General features: G+C 41.7%; 1 protein-coding gene across 1 annotated transcript in view; it reads left to right on the top strand.

The window, feature by feature from the left end:
* Nucleotides 1-17,644, top strand: part of cyth1b (cytohesin 1b) — a 181,475-nt gene that overhangs the window by 18,292 nt on the left and 145,539 nt on the right.

The raw sequence follows: 17,644 nt of genomic DNA, 5'->3' as shown, positions 1-17,644 counted from the left end.
GATCATTAAGAAAGTATTTTCATGTCAGTCTTTCTTTTGCTGAGGTCAGTGCATTGAGGGTATTATGTATCTGAACAAATTGTCAGAAGAACAAATTTAAAGTCAGATATTTAAATGTTGGCAGAGGATAATTGGATTTCCAACCATGCAGCAGAAGCATTCAATTGGGTGTGTACCAGTAGAAGCTGTTAAACTTTATGAATCTGTGCTGTCTCAATGTGTTGGGGGTTCCTGTACAGTCCTATGAAATGAAAGATAGACACTCATTTATATAGTATTTCCCAAGGATGTCCAAAATCACAATAAAATACTTCATAAATGCAATCATTGTTAAATGAAACACGAGCCAGTACAAGCTCCCACAAACAAGTGATGTAATAACCAGATGATCTGTTGTAGTAAAGTTGCTTGAGGAATAAATATTGGGTAGGACATCCGGGAAAATGACCCAGTCCTCTGAATGGAGGTGTGGGATCATCTGTGTGTATCTTAGATGGCAGCTTTAATATCCCGTTGAAAAGGTGGCATGTCCAACAAGCTGGTGCCCTATTGCTACTGCCCTCTGTTTAGATTTTATGCTGTGCATTGCGGATTGAGGTTTGAATCCATATATTTCTAACATGAGAATACTGCTGCTTCCTTTGCTTTTATTACAATAATATTTTAGCGAAAAAAGATTGTATTAATATCATCTCAATTTTTAAGATTCTAATTTTTATCTCAAATTCCTCCATGTCTCACTTTCCCTGCATTCTTGGGCTAAGGAGGAAGGACAGGCAGGAGGTACAGGAGCCTGAAGACCTACACCTCCATGTTCAACAGCAGCTTCTTCTCCACTGCCATCAGGTTCTTGAACAGAGTTGAACAACCCTAATTCTATCTCAGATTATTGTTGGATCCGGTTATCTTCGAATCCATAGGTTCTTTCAGGAGTCCAGGAATGAGTTGAAAACAACTTGGTGCTTCATAGTTTTATTGGAAAGTTTAAAACAAAGGAACAGTCACAGGGCACGTGGCACTAACTTTGATGAGCCGAGACAAAGGGAACAAAAGATGAGCTCAGGCCAGGCGGGAGGAAGAGCGAGAGAGAGATTAACAAAAAGCGGCACCTTTTATACCTGAGATAAGAGATGCTCCTTAGCTAACAATAGCCCAATCAGGAAACCTATTAGATACTTGTGGCCAAACCAACCAATGAAAAAACCACATATTCACCTGATGGACGAACCAATAAGCTAGTAAGCGGCCATTCCTTGTGCTGCCACTTGAGGTGTATTAAACACTATACATGTTAAAAAGAACTAATTAAAACAGTCGAATCCAACATTATATTTCCCTCAACCTGCACTAATGTTATGATTATTTTTGTTTATTTTGTTATGCAAGTTATGTCTAATTTATGTTAATTTAAGTTTATGTAATTTGTTTGTCATGTTTGTAATGTACTGTGTTGCTGCTACAAAAAGCTAATTTTCATACCCTGGGTATGTATGCCCATGACAATAAACTTGGACATTGCACACAAGATGCTGGAGGAACCCGGCAGGTCAGGCAGCATCTACAGAGGGAAATGAGCAGTCGATGTTTTGGGCTGAGACCCTTTGAACATCCCTGGTACAAAGGCCTATTGGTCTTGGGGAAAAATAACACCAGCCTGATTTGGGCCCAAATGGTTCTAAAGGACTTGATCTATAGTAGTGAGGTTCTTGTGCAGCTGTTTGAAGGTATTACATCAGACGATAAAGTTATTCAATCTGTTTTCTTCTCAAAATCCAATGAAATGTGTACTGTGGTGAACTATCACTCAAGTGAAGGAACTTCAATAGAAGCTATCTTTTGGAAGGAATAGGGTCCACTCATGTGCTACCTTACACTGCTCATACTTCAAGCAGTATTGTTTGATCCTTAGTAAACTCGGCTGTTTCTGAATGGTGCTTATCTCAACCTTCGTCTCACTTGACTGATTGTTCCTTTTAAGTTATAGGCTCTTTACTGTCTGCATGAAGCTGTTTGTTCCAAAACAAGTTGAGCTATCTGTAATCTCTCTCAGAATATTTTTAACTTGCTGTGCACAAAGTGGGATTTGGTGGGTGGAGGATTATTTAGTTAGGACCAAGTTCAAGCAGGACACAGTTCTTCACAAGACTTGTTGAGCAATGCAGTGTGGAGCAGTGTGTATGTACCTGCCCATAGTTGGGGATGGAAACTTTTTTCCATTTTTATTCTCGTGCAAACGCTGATGGCTGGTTATCACCACCCACTTGATTTTTTTTTAAAACTGCTTATTGTTTGATGTGGAAATTGATTCTGTAAAAATGTTGTACACTCACTCACTGATGGACTTTGTTTTGCACATTATTTTCCATGGTTACCATGGTACATACACCAGTTGGACAAATTGTATTTATACAAAGTACATAACAAAAATAACTTCTAGTTGGAGTTGCATCAAGAAATATATCTTGTGCTTCAGAGAATCAAGCTTAAGATCTTCACCCTCAGACTCCTACAACAGCTACATTCTTCCTCACCACTGCAGTCTTTCACTGGTACAAATCTTTCTATGTATCTTTCTCATTGACACTAATACACTACCTGTCCACTGTTGCCTTGACTCCAATTCGCCCCTACTTATGAGAATTTGACTTCTCCATCACTACCTTTTTTATGTTTATACCTTCAAAAGCTCCTCCAACTTTCTAGCTATTAACTCCACTCGCTTTTCTTTTTCTTGATGCCTAGTTATAATTCGTTGCTGCAAAGCAGCAGAAGTTCTGTGTCTGTGAGGAGTACATTCCTTTATCCTTATTAGTTGGTTTATCACGTATGCAATCCAGCAAATCTTGTGCCCTTCATGAGATAGAAGAAAATCTCAAAGACTTAATTATAGTTCTTGCATATTCTGATATGGTAGGTACTCGGAGGCTGTTTTCATATAACCTTACTGGAAAATTTGAAGCTTCAAGCGTTTTTTTTAAAGAAAAAATCATGAGACCAAAGAGGAAAGAAAAGCATTCAGTTGACTTTGAAATAGCTGACAATTGGTTAACTTTTGGGTGCAGTTGAAAGAATCCTTGTCTTTCAGTGGCAAGATACCAATTTTGCTTGAGTCAGAATCAGTAAAATCACAGAGGTAAGTTTGCCACCTCTGGAGCTCAGACTATATTCACTGATTCAAGCAAATGTGTGTTAGGCAATTATGTGCTTCAGAAATAACATCCAATCTTTCTTATGATTAATCTTTTGTGCTTCCAGGCTGGGACCCATGGTATGATACAACAATTTACATGATTGCTGTTAAAATGGAAATCTTACTCATAAGTCACAGTATGGCTGGTGCAGTAGGGGGTGTGCTTCTGAGTACAAAACTGCAAGACATGGCAGAGCTGAGGAAATTAACCAACTTTTCCCGAATTGGAAATGTTTGAATCACACAACCGATGATTAAACTGGGAAGCGAATCACTTCCTGTCCTTTACCTTGACAATTATCAGGTTCAGTCACTCTTTTTTAAAAAAAATTCAGTTGGAATGTCAAGATTGTGATCGCTTGAGAACTGAATGAAGTATTTTTATTAATTTCTTATACTTCCAGAAGGTGAATATAAGTAGGTTAGCAATTGTTGTTCTTTGTCATTTTGCTTGGGGAACGGAGGCCTGTTTAGAGAAAGGAAGCATTTGATTTTTGACCTTCATTTAATTCAGATCTTGCTGTGCTTGTGTTTGGGTCCATACAAAACTCTTTAATATATGAACTTGATTTCCCCATAATCTTAAAAGATATAACTTTTGAGGATTTTCATTCCTATATGATACCAATTGTAGTCTTAACTGTTTTCAGTGGACACTTCCTGACTCTGAAATTTAGCAAATTTTGTTTTAGCGCTGATGGGAGAAAAGATAAGTGTACATGGAAGAAAAAGGGAGATTAAAAATTACAAAAAGACTTATCACTCTGCTGTAGAATAGATGAGCTGGCCTAGTTGTGTCATGAGTTCTGGCAAGTAACTTCATTTACACTCTAACTTTTCCCTTATTTAAATAGTTATTTTTAGATTTAGTTTTTATATACACTTGTAAAAACTCTTATATTGTCTCACGTAAAACTTAGACCATGGCACTTAATATTTACCACATTGACTATTGTAACACGTTTGGTTCCCATTGAAAAGGGAAGGGGAATGAATAATCCATGTGGGATTAACCTAATCCTGTTTTAAGGGATCCTGTGAAATAATGCTGCTGCTGCTCCTCACCCTCCAGAAACGTGTATCGTACTTGGCTTTTCACTTGTTTGCTTCCACTGTGACCAACTCCACTGCGCAGAATGTTGGGAGTTCCAAACAATAGGGATCCTCATCTGTGCATATTTGAGGTGATTCTCTGAAGTGACACATTTATCTAAGGGAATTAAAAATCTGCCCAACCTCTATCCAACACCTCCCTGCCTTGTAGTCCAAACTTTGATCCACACCAACTCGATGATTGGTTTCAAACTTATCTTGGCCATCTTGTAAAGTAGTTAGAGGTCACCACAAGTGAAGGACGTCATCCAGTTTCAATCACAAGATTTCAGTGTTGCTTCATTATGAAGCAATAGTCTGGGTGAGCTTCTGTAAATAATGAGCACTTTCAGTCTGCTGCGCGTTCATGTTGCACTATGAAAGACAAAGGTATTCACTACAAATTGCAAAGTTACGACATTTTGTTTCAAACTTGAGAATAACATAAAACTGCAATAGATGTAATGACAGTCACCACCCTTCCACTCTGAAAACGCTGATAAACGAGGGAATAACTGCAACACTCCAGCACTAGTTATCTGGCTAAAGCTCACTGCTTGTTATGACTGTAATTTAGTGAATAGCTATTTATTTAAAGTGAAACTGGGCAACCTAATTGCCCTGCAGAATTTCTCACCCCACACTTACTGCTTCTGAGTGCTTCTGGTATTTTCAGTTTTGTTTCAGATCTCCTGCATCTGCAGTTTCTTTGTGCTCCAATCCTGCAGGATTGCTTGAAGCCCATGTCGTATTTGAGGATTGGGAGTCTGTGTCCATGACTAAATGTGCACAACAAAATTGGGAGCAGGAAAGTTCAGAGATGCTGCTATCGCTATGAGCAAAATAGGATGGGGGAAGGAAGACTTATTTACAATTTTTTTTCGATTCTTGGTAGTCTTGCTTTAAATTCTAATGGAGTTATTTGATGTGTTTAGTTATAAACTTGACAGTGGTACAGACGTTGGGTACATACTTCCATTCATACAGAAAATGGAGATTCTGACTGAATGTCCATAGAGACTGAGTCACTGCTTTACAAAGAGGACAAACACTGCAAAAGGCAAAACACAAGAAGTGCTGGAGGAACTCAGCGGGTCAGGCAGCATCTATGGAGAGAAATGGACAGTCGACGTTTCGGGTCGAGACCCTTCATCTGGACTGGTTGCAAACATTTGCAAAAGGGGAAACTTTGATCTGGGAAAAATTTAAGTCGCACGTTAGCATAGCGTGCAATTGACATCCAAGAAAATATTAGCTGATTGCTCAACATCTGATAGAAAATTAACCCAACACGTACTGAAGTGCTGTTCTGGAATCAGGATACTGTAAAGTTGAAACAACTAAATTTTCCTCTTACTGAACAGTTTGACATATTGTATTTAAGCATCTAATCTCACATTAGTGTTTTGCCAGAGGGGGAATGATAGGCTACATCTGGATACAAAAGTTGCAGCTTTTGAATTTCCACACTGATGTGGTCAGGTTATGTTAGAGAAGGAGAGTAATTTCTGGAGGGAAGCATTTTCCGCCTAACTGAAGAGTGGAATAGGATGCTGTACGTGGATGGTTGGAGAATACAGTATTCCACATTGGTAGTACCTACAGGAAGCTCTGCCTCAAGAAGGCAACATCCATCATCAAAGATCCCCACCATCTGGGCCATGCCATCTTTTCACAACTACCATCAGGCAAGAGGTACTGAAGTCTCACAACACTAGGTTCAAGAGCAACAGCTTCCCTTCAACCATTTTGTTCTTGAGCCAACTGGCAAAACCCTAAGCACTACAGTTTAGCAATTCTATGACCACTTTACACTAATATTGACTTTTTGTTCTAATTGTAAAAACTGTGCATAATTTATGCTTAATTTTTCTTGTGAATGCTGCTTATATGATGCTATGTGCCTGTGATGCTGCTTCAGGTAAGCTTTTCATTGTATCCGTGCATACACGTATTTGTGCATGTGACAATAAATTAGACGTTGACATTCTTCACTGTGAATTGATAATCAATTCAATCTTTGCCCAATACAATGACTTTACAAAATAACTTGTATCTATATTAGCACCATGGTAAAATTCTTGACATGCTTCACAAGAATGTGTCAGGCAAACTTTGCTACTGGGATGTGCAAGAGGATAGGGTGGGTGTCTGTAGGCTGATGTTTGGAAGCATGGTGAAAGCGGTTTTAGTGAGTGTCTGGGTGGAGGAATGAGGGAGAGGTATCAAGGGGTAATAGTGCACATCATAAGACCAGTGGGGCACATCCAGTTTAAGGGACACTTCTGTCAGTCTTGGTGGCAGGTCACCCACGTAACACTTCCCTACCTGCACTTGCCTGGAGCAAGTTCCCAGAGTTAGCTTCTGAAGAGTGGACTCCTGGCTAGTGTGGGGCCTTACTGCTTGAAGTGGCAAGTCCTGCCTTCCTGAAATGGTTTACAGTTGGGTTAAGCCATATCCTCAGATTTACTGGGTGTCAAAACTGCATAACTTAGAACTTCCTTCTTAGCCCTGCAGTTTGCATAGGTTCAAAATTATTATCATGTAGACAATTAAAATTTAAAGATTGTAAAGTATACTAGTCCACCTGGACTAATGTGGCACTGGTTCAGAGCCTAACTTTCCCTCACGTGACCTCGGGAACGGTAGGGTGTTGGTGGACCCTCACTGGAATCCATGAGGCCAATGCTGGAGCAGGAAAGACTTGTCCACGATTGCACATAAAGGTGATTCAGCTCCTCAGTCTGCCCTTGCTACAAATAAGTGGTGCACCAGTGGAATAAGGAGCCAAAGGCACAGCTGGCAATGGTGGAACAAGGTAAACTGGAAGGCAGAAGAGGCCAGAATAGGAGGTTTGCAGAAATCTTGGCGAGTTTTAGTGTTTGCAGAGATAAAGAGGGTTATCGCCATAATGGAGCTAAACAAAGGAAATTTTAAATTACTAGACTTGGAGACAATGTAGGTCACCAAGCAAAGTGGACTGTTCTTGGCACCAAAATTTTTATGACTGTGATGAAGATCTCTTGTCTCCACATGTACTTTTAAGTCTCGATGATCAGTGCTTAATGGACTTTGAATGTTTCATAGTGAACAGCGATGAATGATTTTCTCTACTTTCCTCCAATTATCAATGGGGTTACCACTTAAATTATCCCTAAATTCATGCCCATCAGATCTTTATTTTGGTGTGGTTTGTTTGTGTAACTGGACAACTACAATCTTCTCTATTGTTTGTGGGGTGGTGGGGGGAAGTTAACACATTATGAAGGTCTTGCAATTTAAGATACATGGGGATGACCCTTCAATAAGTGGCATTTGCTTTGTTATGTAACATGGGATTGCAAATGTATTCGTAATCTTGTGTCTCCTCAGCAGTTGAAATGGGTGAAGCAGCAGTGGTTTCACACTTAACTATTTAACCTTTTGAGATGTGTGTGAATGTTATTGTTGATGGAACAGTGGTTAGTTTATACTCTGAATAAAATGGTTTTAATTTAACAATAGATACGCAAGAGACTGTAGATGCTGGAATCTGGAGCAAAGAACATACTGCTGGAGGAACTCATGGGCCAAACGGCACCTGTGAAGGCAAAGGGATGGTTGATGTTTCGACATGACCTTGCATCAGGACTGAGCGTGTGGAGGGAAGATAGCCGGTATAAAGAGATGAGAGGGAGGGGGAGATGAGGGCTGGTAGGTGAAAGGTGGAACCAGGTGAGGTGGGGGTTGATGGAAAGAGGGAACCAGGTGAGGGAGGGGGAGGTCAGAGACGGAGGCTGGTGGGTGATAAGTAGAAACAGATAAGGTAAAATAAAGGCAGATGGAGTGGTGGAGGGAGGAAGATAGGTATAGAGGCCGGAATGTGATCATTTTGATAAGGGAGGGGTGATGGGCAGATGGGGGAGGGAATATGAAGGGGGGGGGGGAAGCCAGGGGAGGAGAAACATAGGTGGAGGAGTGTGTGGCTAATGGGCCGATGGGAAAGGTGAACAGGGAGAGAGAACCTCGGTGGACTGGTAGGGTGGGAGAATGACACGGGTGTGGGTTACCTGAAATTGGAGAATTCAACGTTCGTGCCATTGGGCTATAGGCCGTGGAATATGAGGTGTTGTTCTTTGAGTTTGCATTTGGCTTCACTGTGGCAGTGGAGAAGGCTGAGGGCAGGTAGGTCGGTGTGGGAAGGTGAAGGGGAGTTGAAATGATATGCAACCAGAGGCTCAAGGTGCCCACTGCAGACAGTGCGCAGGTTGCCCTGCCAAATGGTTGGCCAGTCTGCACTTCATCTCCCTGACTGTAGATGAGGTCGCATGGAGTGCACCAAGTGCAATGGAGCGGGTGCATGTGAATCTCTGCCTCGGCTGGAAGGGCTGTTTAGGTGCCTGGGTGGTGAAGGGATTGATATTGCGTCTCCTGTGGCTGCAGGGGAAAGTGCCGGGGGCAGGGAGGGGTGGGTGGGAGAGACAAGTGGAACAGGGAGTCAGAGTGGTCCCAGCAAGAAAGGGTGGAGGGAGAGTGGAAGATATAACTAGTGGTGGGATCCTGTTGCAGCTGTCAGGAATGGTGAGGGATGATGTTGTGGGTGAAGACCAGGGATACTCTTGTCAATGTTCTGTCTGGGGGTGGGGGGGTGTGTGGTGAGGGCAGACATCAGGAAATGGAGGAAATGCGAGTGAAAGCTTGATCAACTATGGGAAGCCACATTTTCTAACAAAGGAGGTATTTTCCTAGAGTGGAAAGCACATCTTGAGAACAAATGAGAAGATGAGACAGATGGAGAAACTGAGAGAAGGAGATGACATCGGTACAGGAGACAGGGTGGGAGGAGGCGTAGTCGAGATAGCTGTGGGAATTTATGGGTTTATAACATATTTGGATAATTTGACTCCTGAGATGAAGGCAGAGAGATCCAGAAAAGGAAGAGAAGTGTCAGAAATGGTCCAATGAATTGACGAGTTCCACATGGGTGCAGGAAGCAGCACCAGTGCAGTTGTTGAGGTAGCAGAGAGAGTTGGGGAGGGATGCCAGAGTAGGTTTGAAATGAGAACTGTTCTACGTAACCAATGAAAAGCCAGGTGTAGCAGGGGTCCATGTGAGTGCCCATAGGTCCACCTTTGATTTGTAGAAAATGGGAAGAATCAAAAGAGAAGTCGACTTGCTATAGGAAAGATGCTATTAAACTGGAAAGAGTGCAGAAAAGATTTCCAAGGATGCTGCCAGGACTCGAGGGACTGAGTTATAGGGAGAGGTTGAACAGGCTAGGACTTTATTCCTTAGAGTGTAGGAGACTGGGAAGTAATCTTATTGAGGTGTATAAAATTATGAGGGGCATAGATAAGGTGAATGCATGGTCTTTTTCCCAGAGTCAGGTTATCAATAACTAGAGGGTATAGGTTTAAGGTGAGAAGTGAAAGATTTAAGAGGGGCAACTTTTTTTTTCACAAAGGGTGGTGTCCATGTGGAATGAGCTGCCAGAGGAAGTGGTTGAGGCTATAACACTTTTTAAAAGACAGTTGGACAGGTACTTGGGTTGGAAAGGTTTAGAAGGTTATGAACCAAATCCTGGTGAATTGGACTAGCTTGAATGGAGCATCTTGGTTGGCATGGACCAGTTGGGCTGAAAGGCCTGTTTCCATGCTGTATGACTCTATGCTGTATGACTCTAAGTTATTGAGGGTAATAACAAGTTCTGTCAGGTGGATGCATGTGTTAATGGAGAGGAGCTGGCTGGGTCGTTATTCAAGAAGGAAGCGGAGGGCCCCAAGACCTTCCTGATGGGTGAAAATGAGGTGGTTGGGGCTAGGGAATTGGAAGTTGTCAAAATGGTGGTGGGCATGAGAGGTGTCCTAGATGTAGGTGGGAAGGGACTGGACTGTGAGGAGACAGGATAGAGTTAGGTATGGAGAGAGGAGTTCAGTGGGGTAGGAGCAGGCAGAAATGATGAGTCTACCAGGACAGTCCTGCTTGTGGGTATTGGGTTAGAAGTAGAAGTGGGCATTGCAGGGTTGTGGCACCATCAGGTTGGAGAGCGTGGAAAGTAACATTCTGGGAGATGGTGGCCTGGTGTTCATTGGTGAGGTCATGGTCCGGGGGTTGCATGAGGAGGTGTCCGAGAACTGCTGTCTGGCCTCTGCAAGGTAGAAGTCAGTCTACCAGACCACAACAGCACCATGGTCCAGTGAACAATACTTCATGTAGGCTTTGGAAGAGGTGTATAACATGCATTGTCAACATGAGTAAATAGTTTTAAAATGGTCTACAAACAAAAATAGGTGTGTGAACAACTATTTAGCACCATTTTAACAATGGAAGACATCCAAAGTGCTTCACAGAAGCATAATGAACGAAAATTGAATATGAATCAAAGATATCAGAAGTGACTAAAAGTTTTACTAAGGTGGAATTCCATGTTTTGTGGCCAGGACGGTTGATGACATGGTCTGTAGTGATGAGGCAAAGGGCAGGCAAATGCCCAAGAGGCCAGAGTTGGAGGAACACTAAGTCTTTGAAGTGTACAGCTGAAGAGGTTATTGACCGGAGGGTGTAGGTGGGGGGCATGCAGATGTGGATGGATTTGAATGCAAGGATGAGAATTTTAATGGTGTGTTTGTAGCTTGGAAGCCAATGTTCAGCATGCACAGGGTGTGCTGGGCAAACAGGACTACAAAAAAGGGCAAGATCTGTGTAGAATTTAAGGGTTGATGATGGAAAACTGGCTGGAGAAGCTTTTGTTGAGCCCGGAGGTTAGAAGTTCAAAGATAAACAGTTCTGTTGAACGGTAAAGGCACCGGAATACTGTAGAAGGAAGGGATCTCATCTTGAGATTACAACAGAGGTGAGGTTGGTAACAGCATTCATTCACTCTTGTCTCTCCTCTCCTTGCATTCCCACCCCCACCAAAATGTTGGTGGAGAGACTATTAGTACCAGTTTGCCTCTGACTTGCGGCCACTGTTATTCTCTTACCTATTTTTTTTTGTCTTTTCCTCTCCATCCCCAATGTCCCACACCGACCTTGGAAGGCACGCCCGGTAGTGTAGTGGTTAGCGTAACGCTTTACAGCGCCAGTGACCCGGGTTCAATTCTGGCCACTGTCTGTAAGGAGTTTATACGTTCTCCCTGTGTCTATGTGGGTTTCCTCTGGGTGCTCCGGTTTCCTCTCACTTTCCAAAGACGTATGGGTTAGGAATTGTGGACATTATGATTAGGAATTGCGCCGGAAACGTGGTGACACTTGTGGGCTGCCCCCAGAACACTCTATGTAAAAGATGCATTTCACTGTGTGTTTTGATGTACTTATGACTAATAAAGATATCTTGTACATCCCCATGTGCTGCACTTAGCAGGTGGATGCGAGCTGGGTAGCTCTCTCTCACCTCCCCACTTGCACTCTCTTCGACTCCTACCACTCTTGCATAGGGATTGCTGTGGCAGTGGTTTTGGTGTTGATGTTTCAGAGGTTAAAGTAGGCAATCTTGATGAATTAGGGCAAGGCAGGGCAATGATATATTGAAGTTAATAGTTTCCTCTGCACATAACCATGCAATCCTACAATGTCACATACTTATAATAATAACTTTGTGGTTTGATAGGAGGAATAAAGTAGTATCAGATAGTGTTGAGAGTGTGTATGATGTTGTACCTTCAGTATTTGAAGGGAAACAAATGAACATGCTAAACAATGTCATTTTCTTCCTATCAGATTGAATATTTAGTTACGGTTCAGCGGAGACATTCTGATTTCACCTGAAGGATTTTTAATGGCATGAGACTGAATGTTTGGGTGCAAAGTATGCAGACAGCAATAATTTTAAATTTAAATGATCAAGGTGCACTATTTTTCCATGTTTTTTTATATGTAGAATTCTTGAATTAGACAATGTGAGAGCCAGAAAAGAGAAATTAATACGGAAATAGTGGAAGAGAGGCTTGTATCATGTATAACTACTTGGAGACGCGTTCTTAAAAAAAACCTGTTATTTGAACTATTGTAGCCATTTTGTGTGCTGTGAAAATGCACAAAGAACAGTGATATAAAGGAGCACAAACCTTGGTGGCTTAAACCAGCAAGCACTTCCTTCCTAGGATTGCTGCTGAATAACTTGACCCTTGGGCAAGTTAATATCCTGTGGCATCCTGCACCCATGCACAGACCAGTTATTTGACATGTCACCAAATACTCTAAGAAACTTCTACAGATACACTGTATCCTGACTGGTTGCATCGTGACCTCATACGTCCAATGCACAGGAACGCAAGAGGCTGCAGAGGGTAGTGGACCCAGTTCAGTCCAGTCCATCACAGGTACAGCCTTCCCCACCATTGACAGCATCTGCAGAAGGTGCTGTGTCAAGAAGGTGGCATCTATCATCAAGGATCCAGGTGGTACCCTCTTCTCGCTGCTACCAGCAGGCAGGAGGTACGGAAGCCTGAAGGCCCACACCAACAGCTACTTCCCTCCAGCCATCAGACTCTTAAAATGACCTGCACAACCCTAACCCTACCTCAGCAGTGGAACACTACAGACTGTCAGTTTGTCTCTGACTGTGACAAATTGCATCATGTGTCTTTTTCGCACTAAGGTCTGGTTTTTGCACAGTCTTTATTTCTCTGTCTTCACTGCCTTGTATAATTTGTATTCTTCGTGTTGTCTGTATTTGCATGTCTGTGATGCTGCTGCAAGCAAGTTTTTCATTATACCTCACTGTATTTGAGCACATGAAAATAAACTCAAATTATTTGTCATGCGAGCAAGCATCTGGTGGCATTATCTCCATTGTACTTGTGCCATACCCGAGCTGGTGAATTTTCAATTTTTTACAAAATTACCATGCAGAGCAAATAATACATTTGTTATGATTTGTTTGAATGAGATCGAAAACCTTTTTTAAATATGTTGAACATTTTTCCTTGTAGATGTATTGATTTAAATCTGGTTGTAACAATTGGGAAATCAGATTTGGATAAATAGAAATTATTTCTCGAAAGCAATGAAGGCAACCTGCAGAATGTTTGAGAACAATTCCCTTTGAAGATTGGAGATGGCAGGTGCAGTGAAAAGGGATAGTTGCCTCTCATTTTAATAACATGTTGAGTAAAATTAGTTTGCTGCATTTTACCACCAACTGTGAACAAATATTTGAAAAGTAAACAAATGGAACGACTTGAAATATCAGCATTCTGCAGATATTGATTGTCTTTTTAAAAAAAATCGCAGGCAGAATAATAATTGGCTCTGTCTTTTTATAGGCACTTAAGAACAGATCAGGAAATTGCAGTCAGTATTTCTGTTTCATAGCAACAAATTTCTACCCTGCACTTCAAGGCAAAGTCAGAGCATTCAACCTTTTGGCTGCGGATTTTCTGGAGAAAGAAACATCTCTGCTAAAATTACAGAAAAGAAGACACCTACTGTTTATGGAGGCTATTAAATTATATTTTTGATTCCACAATTTCTGATTTTACTTGTACCCTTCAGGATTATATTTGTTTCCGTGGAAGTTCACTATTTTGGAATTCTTCACTAAATTTAAAAAATCTGCATCATTTACAGCATTTGGTTTTGGGGTTGTGGAGAACAGTAAATTATAATGCAGGTAGACTGATTTGAGTTCAGTCTCTGATGTTTTTACTCTCAGGGTTGCAAGCCGGGAGGCAACACGCTGCTCTGATGTCTCAGAGTGGCTGCAGGGCATTCTGGAAGGGGGGGGGGGGGGGTGAACAGCCAGTTGTCGTGGTGCATGTAGGTACCAACGATATAGGAAAAAAGCAGGATGAGGTCTTACAATCTGAATCTAGGCAGCAAGGAGATAGATTAAAAAGTTGGACCTCTGGTCTTTGCAATGAGACAGGTAAAATTAACTATCCTCTAGTTAGGAATCCTCTTGGAAAGAGTGACCGTAGTATGATTGAATTTCTCATACAAATGGAGGATGTAATAGTTCGATCTAAAACCAGTGTATTATGCCTACACAAGGGAGACTACAACGGGATGAGGGAGGAGTTGGCTAGTGTAGACTGGGAACACAGGCTTATATGGTGGGACAGTTGAGGAACAGTGGAAGACTTTCAAAGAGATTTTTCATGCTGCTCAACAAAAGTATATTCCAATGAAAAGCAAGGACAATAAGGGTGGGGAGAGCCAGCCTTGGATAACTAAGGAAATAAAAGAAGGCATCGAGCTAAAAGCTCATGCATACAATGTCGCAGAGTAGTGGGAAACTGGAAGATTGGGAAAACTTTAAAAAGCAACAAGGAACCACTAAGCAAGCAATAAGGAAAGGGAACGTAGAACATTACAGCACAGTACAAGCCCTTCGGCCCACGATGTTGTGCTGACATTTTATCCTGCTCAATCTAACCCTTCCCTCCCACCTAGCCCTCCATTTTTCTATCATTCATGTGCCTATCTAAGAGTCTCTTGAATGTCCCCAATGCATCTGCCTCCACTACCTCTGCCGGCAGTGCGTTCCATGCACCTAACACTCTTTGTTTAAAAAAAAAACAAACTTGCCTCTGACATCTCCCCCCCCCCCATACCTTCTTCCAATCACCTTAAAATTATGTCCCCTCATGAGCTATTTTCGCCCTGGGAAAAAGTCTCTGACTGTCCACTCGATCTATGCCTCTTAGCATCTTGTACACCTCTATCAAGTCAGATTATGAAAGTAAATTAGCACAAAATATAAGAACAGATAGAAAAAGGTTTTATAATTATATAAAGCAGAAAAGGGTGGCTAAAGTGAACATAGGTCTCTTGGAAGATGAGAAGGGGGAATTAATATTGGGTAACGTAGAAATGGCTGAAGCATTGAACGACTATTTTCTGTCAGTCTTCACGGTGGAGGACATGTCTAACGTGGCACATAGAGACGTTATGGATGCGATGGGATGTGAGGACCTCGATACAATCGCTGTCACTAAAGAGGTAATAATGAGCAAACTAGTGGGCCTAAAGGTAGACAAGTCCCCTGGTCCTGATGGGATGCATCCCAGGGTACAGGAAGAAATGGTGGAAGTTGTAGTAGACGCGTTTGTGATAATCTACCAAAATTCTCTGGACTCTGGGGAGGTCCCGACAGGTTGGAAGACAGTGAATGTCACGCCACTGTTTAAAAAGGATGTAGGCAAAAGGCAAGTAACTATAGGTCAGTTAGCTTAACGTCTGTAGTCAGGAAAATGCTTGAAGCTATCATTAAGGAAGAAATAATGAGACACCTGGATAGAAATGGTTCCATCAAGCAGATGCAGCATGGATTTAGGAAGGGCAGATCTTGTTTGACAAACTTATTGGAGTTCTTTGAGGATATAATGAGCGCAGTGGATAGAGGGGAACAAGTGGATGTTGTATGCTTGGATTTCCAGAAGGTGTTCGATAAGGTGCCGCATAAAAGACATCCATAAGATAAAGATGGATGGAGTTGGGGGTAGTGTATTAGCATGGATAGAGGATTGGTTAACCAATGGAAGGCAGAGAATTGGGATAAATGGGTGTTTCTCTGGTTGGCAATCACTGGTGAGCGGGGTGCCGCAGGGGTTGATGCTGGGCCCACAACTGTTCACGATATACATTAACGATTTGGAAGAGGGTACCGAGCATACCTAAGTTTGCTGATGACACTAAATTGAATGGAAAAGCAAATTGCGCAAAGGATGCGGAGAGTCTGCAGAGAAATCTAGATAGGTTAAGTGAGTGGGCAAGGGTCTGGCAGATGGAGTACAATGTTAGTAAATGCGAGGTCATCCATTTTGGAAGGAAAAATAGAAGATCAGATTATTATTTAAATGGTGAAAGATTGCAGCATGCTGTTGTGCAGTGGGACTTGGGAGTGCTTGTGCATGGATTGCAAAATGTTGGTTTGCAGGTGCAACAGGTTATCAAGAAGGCAAATGGATTGTTGGCCTTCATTGCTAGAGGGACTGCATTTATGAGGAGGGAGGTTATGCTGCAACTGTACAGGGTACTGGTGAGGCCGCACCTGGAGTACTGCGTGCATTTCTGGTCTCCTTACTCGAGGAAAGATGTACTGGCTTTGGAGGCGGCGCAGAGGAGGTTCACCAGGTTAATTCTGGAGATGAGAGGGTTAGCCTATGAAGAGAGATTGAGTCACCTGGGGCTGTACTTGCTGGAATTCAGAAGAATGAGAGGGGATCTTATAGAAAATTTCACATTATAAAATTATGAAAGGGGCAGATAAGATAGAGGCAGGAAAGTCGTTTCCACTGGTAGGTGAGACTAGAACTACGGGACATAGCCTCAAGATTCGGGGGAATAGGTTTAGGACGGAGATGAGGAGAAACTGCTTTTCCCAGAGAGTAGTGAATCTGTGGAATTATCTGCCCAGGGAAGCAGTGAAGGATACCTCATTAAATATATTAAAGACGCAGTTAGATTTTTGTATAGTAGGGGAATTAAGGGTTATGGGGAAAAGGCAGGTGGGTGGATCTGAGTGCACGGACAGATCAGCCGTGACCTTATTGAATGATGGAGCAGGCTTGACCGGCCAGATGGCCTCCTCCTGCTCCTATTTCTTATGTTCTTATACACTTGTTGTTGTTCATCAGTGGTATGTGCATCTGGAGCAATAGAAAGTTTATCAAAGCTGTTGGGAAAGGAACATATTCAAAAATTGATTATGACTTATTGTGTGAATTCTCATTTGGTGAACATTTCTGGGCTTCAGTCATGTGTAATATTTGATTTGGAATCAACATGAATTTGCAGTTTGCAGAAGGACTGGTACTATGATTTCCCAGCAGAATAAAGATACTTGTTTAATATTATTTTGCAGTGTAATATCCAGATGGAGATTTTTCAGTGATGTTAATCTACAAAAAAAAATCACTTTTTATAAATTGCTGAATTTAACATTGATGAAAGTGACCATTAAGTTCATTTAAATATCCCTTGATGTGATAATTAAAATCTTTAATGAGTTGCATCCATTACTGATAGCTTCCTATTGTATTTCATAATTGTGATTTATAGGTGGGAACCAAATCATTAAACAGCAATTTAAGGTTCCAGCTTGAATGACTAATCATGCAGTTTTTAATTCCTACAAAGACATTGTTCTAAGCATAATGCAGTGACTGGTGCACTCATGATGAATTGTATTCAATGAAATATTGCACTTCTTTTCTGCACTATTTCATTTGTTGTACTGATATTCTCAGAAGAAAATGGTGGGCTGTCTGAGAATCTTGAGGTTTCTATTTAGTCCCTATTTTGTGCAATTTATTGCTGTACATGAAAACCAAGAATGTTTATTACTGTACTATGTGACAGAAAGATCAAGCATTCATTAGCAATAATACAATAAAGGACATGGATTGGGAATTGCATTTGTACCCACATCTGACCTCT

The sequence above is a fragment of the Pristis pectinata genome, chromosome 18 (genome assembly GCF_009764475.1).
Source record: "Pristis pectinata isolate sPriPec2 chromosome 18, sPriPec2.1.pri, whole genome shotgun sequence".
In the NCBI taxonomy this organism is placed as follows: Eukaryota; Metazoa; Chordata; class Chondrichthyes; order Rhinopristiformes; family Pristidae; genus Pristis; species Pristis pectinata.
Note: the sequence above shows the minus strand (reverse complement) of the source record. Positions and strands in the feature narration are given on the sequence as shown.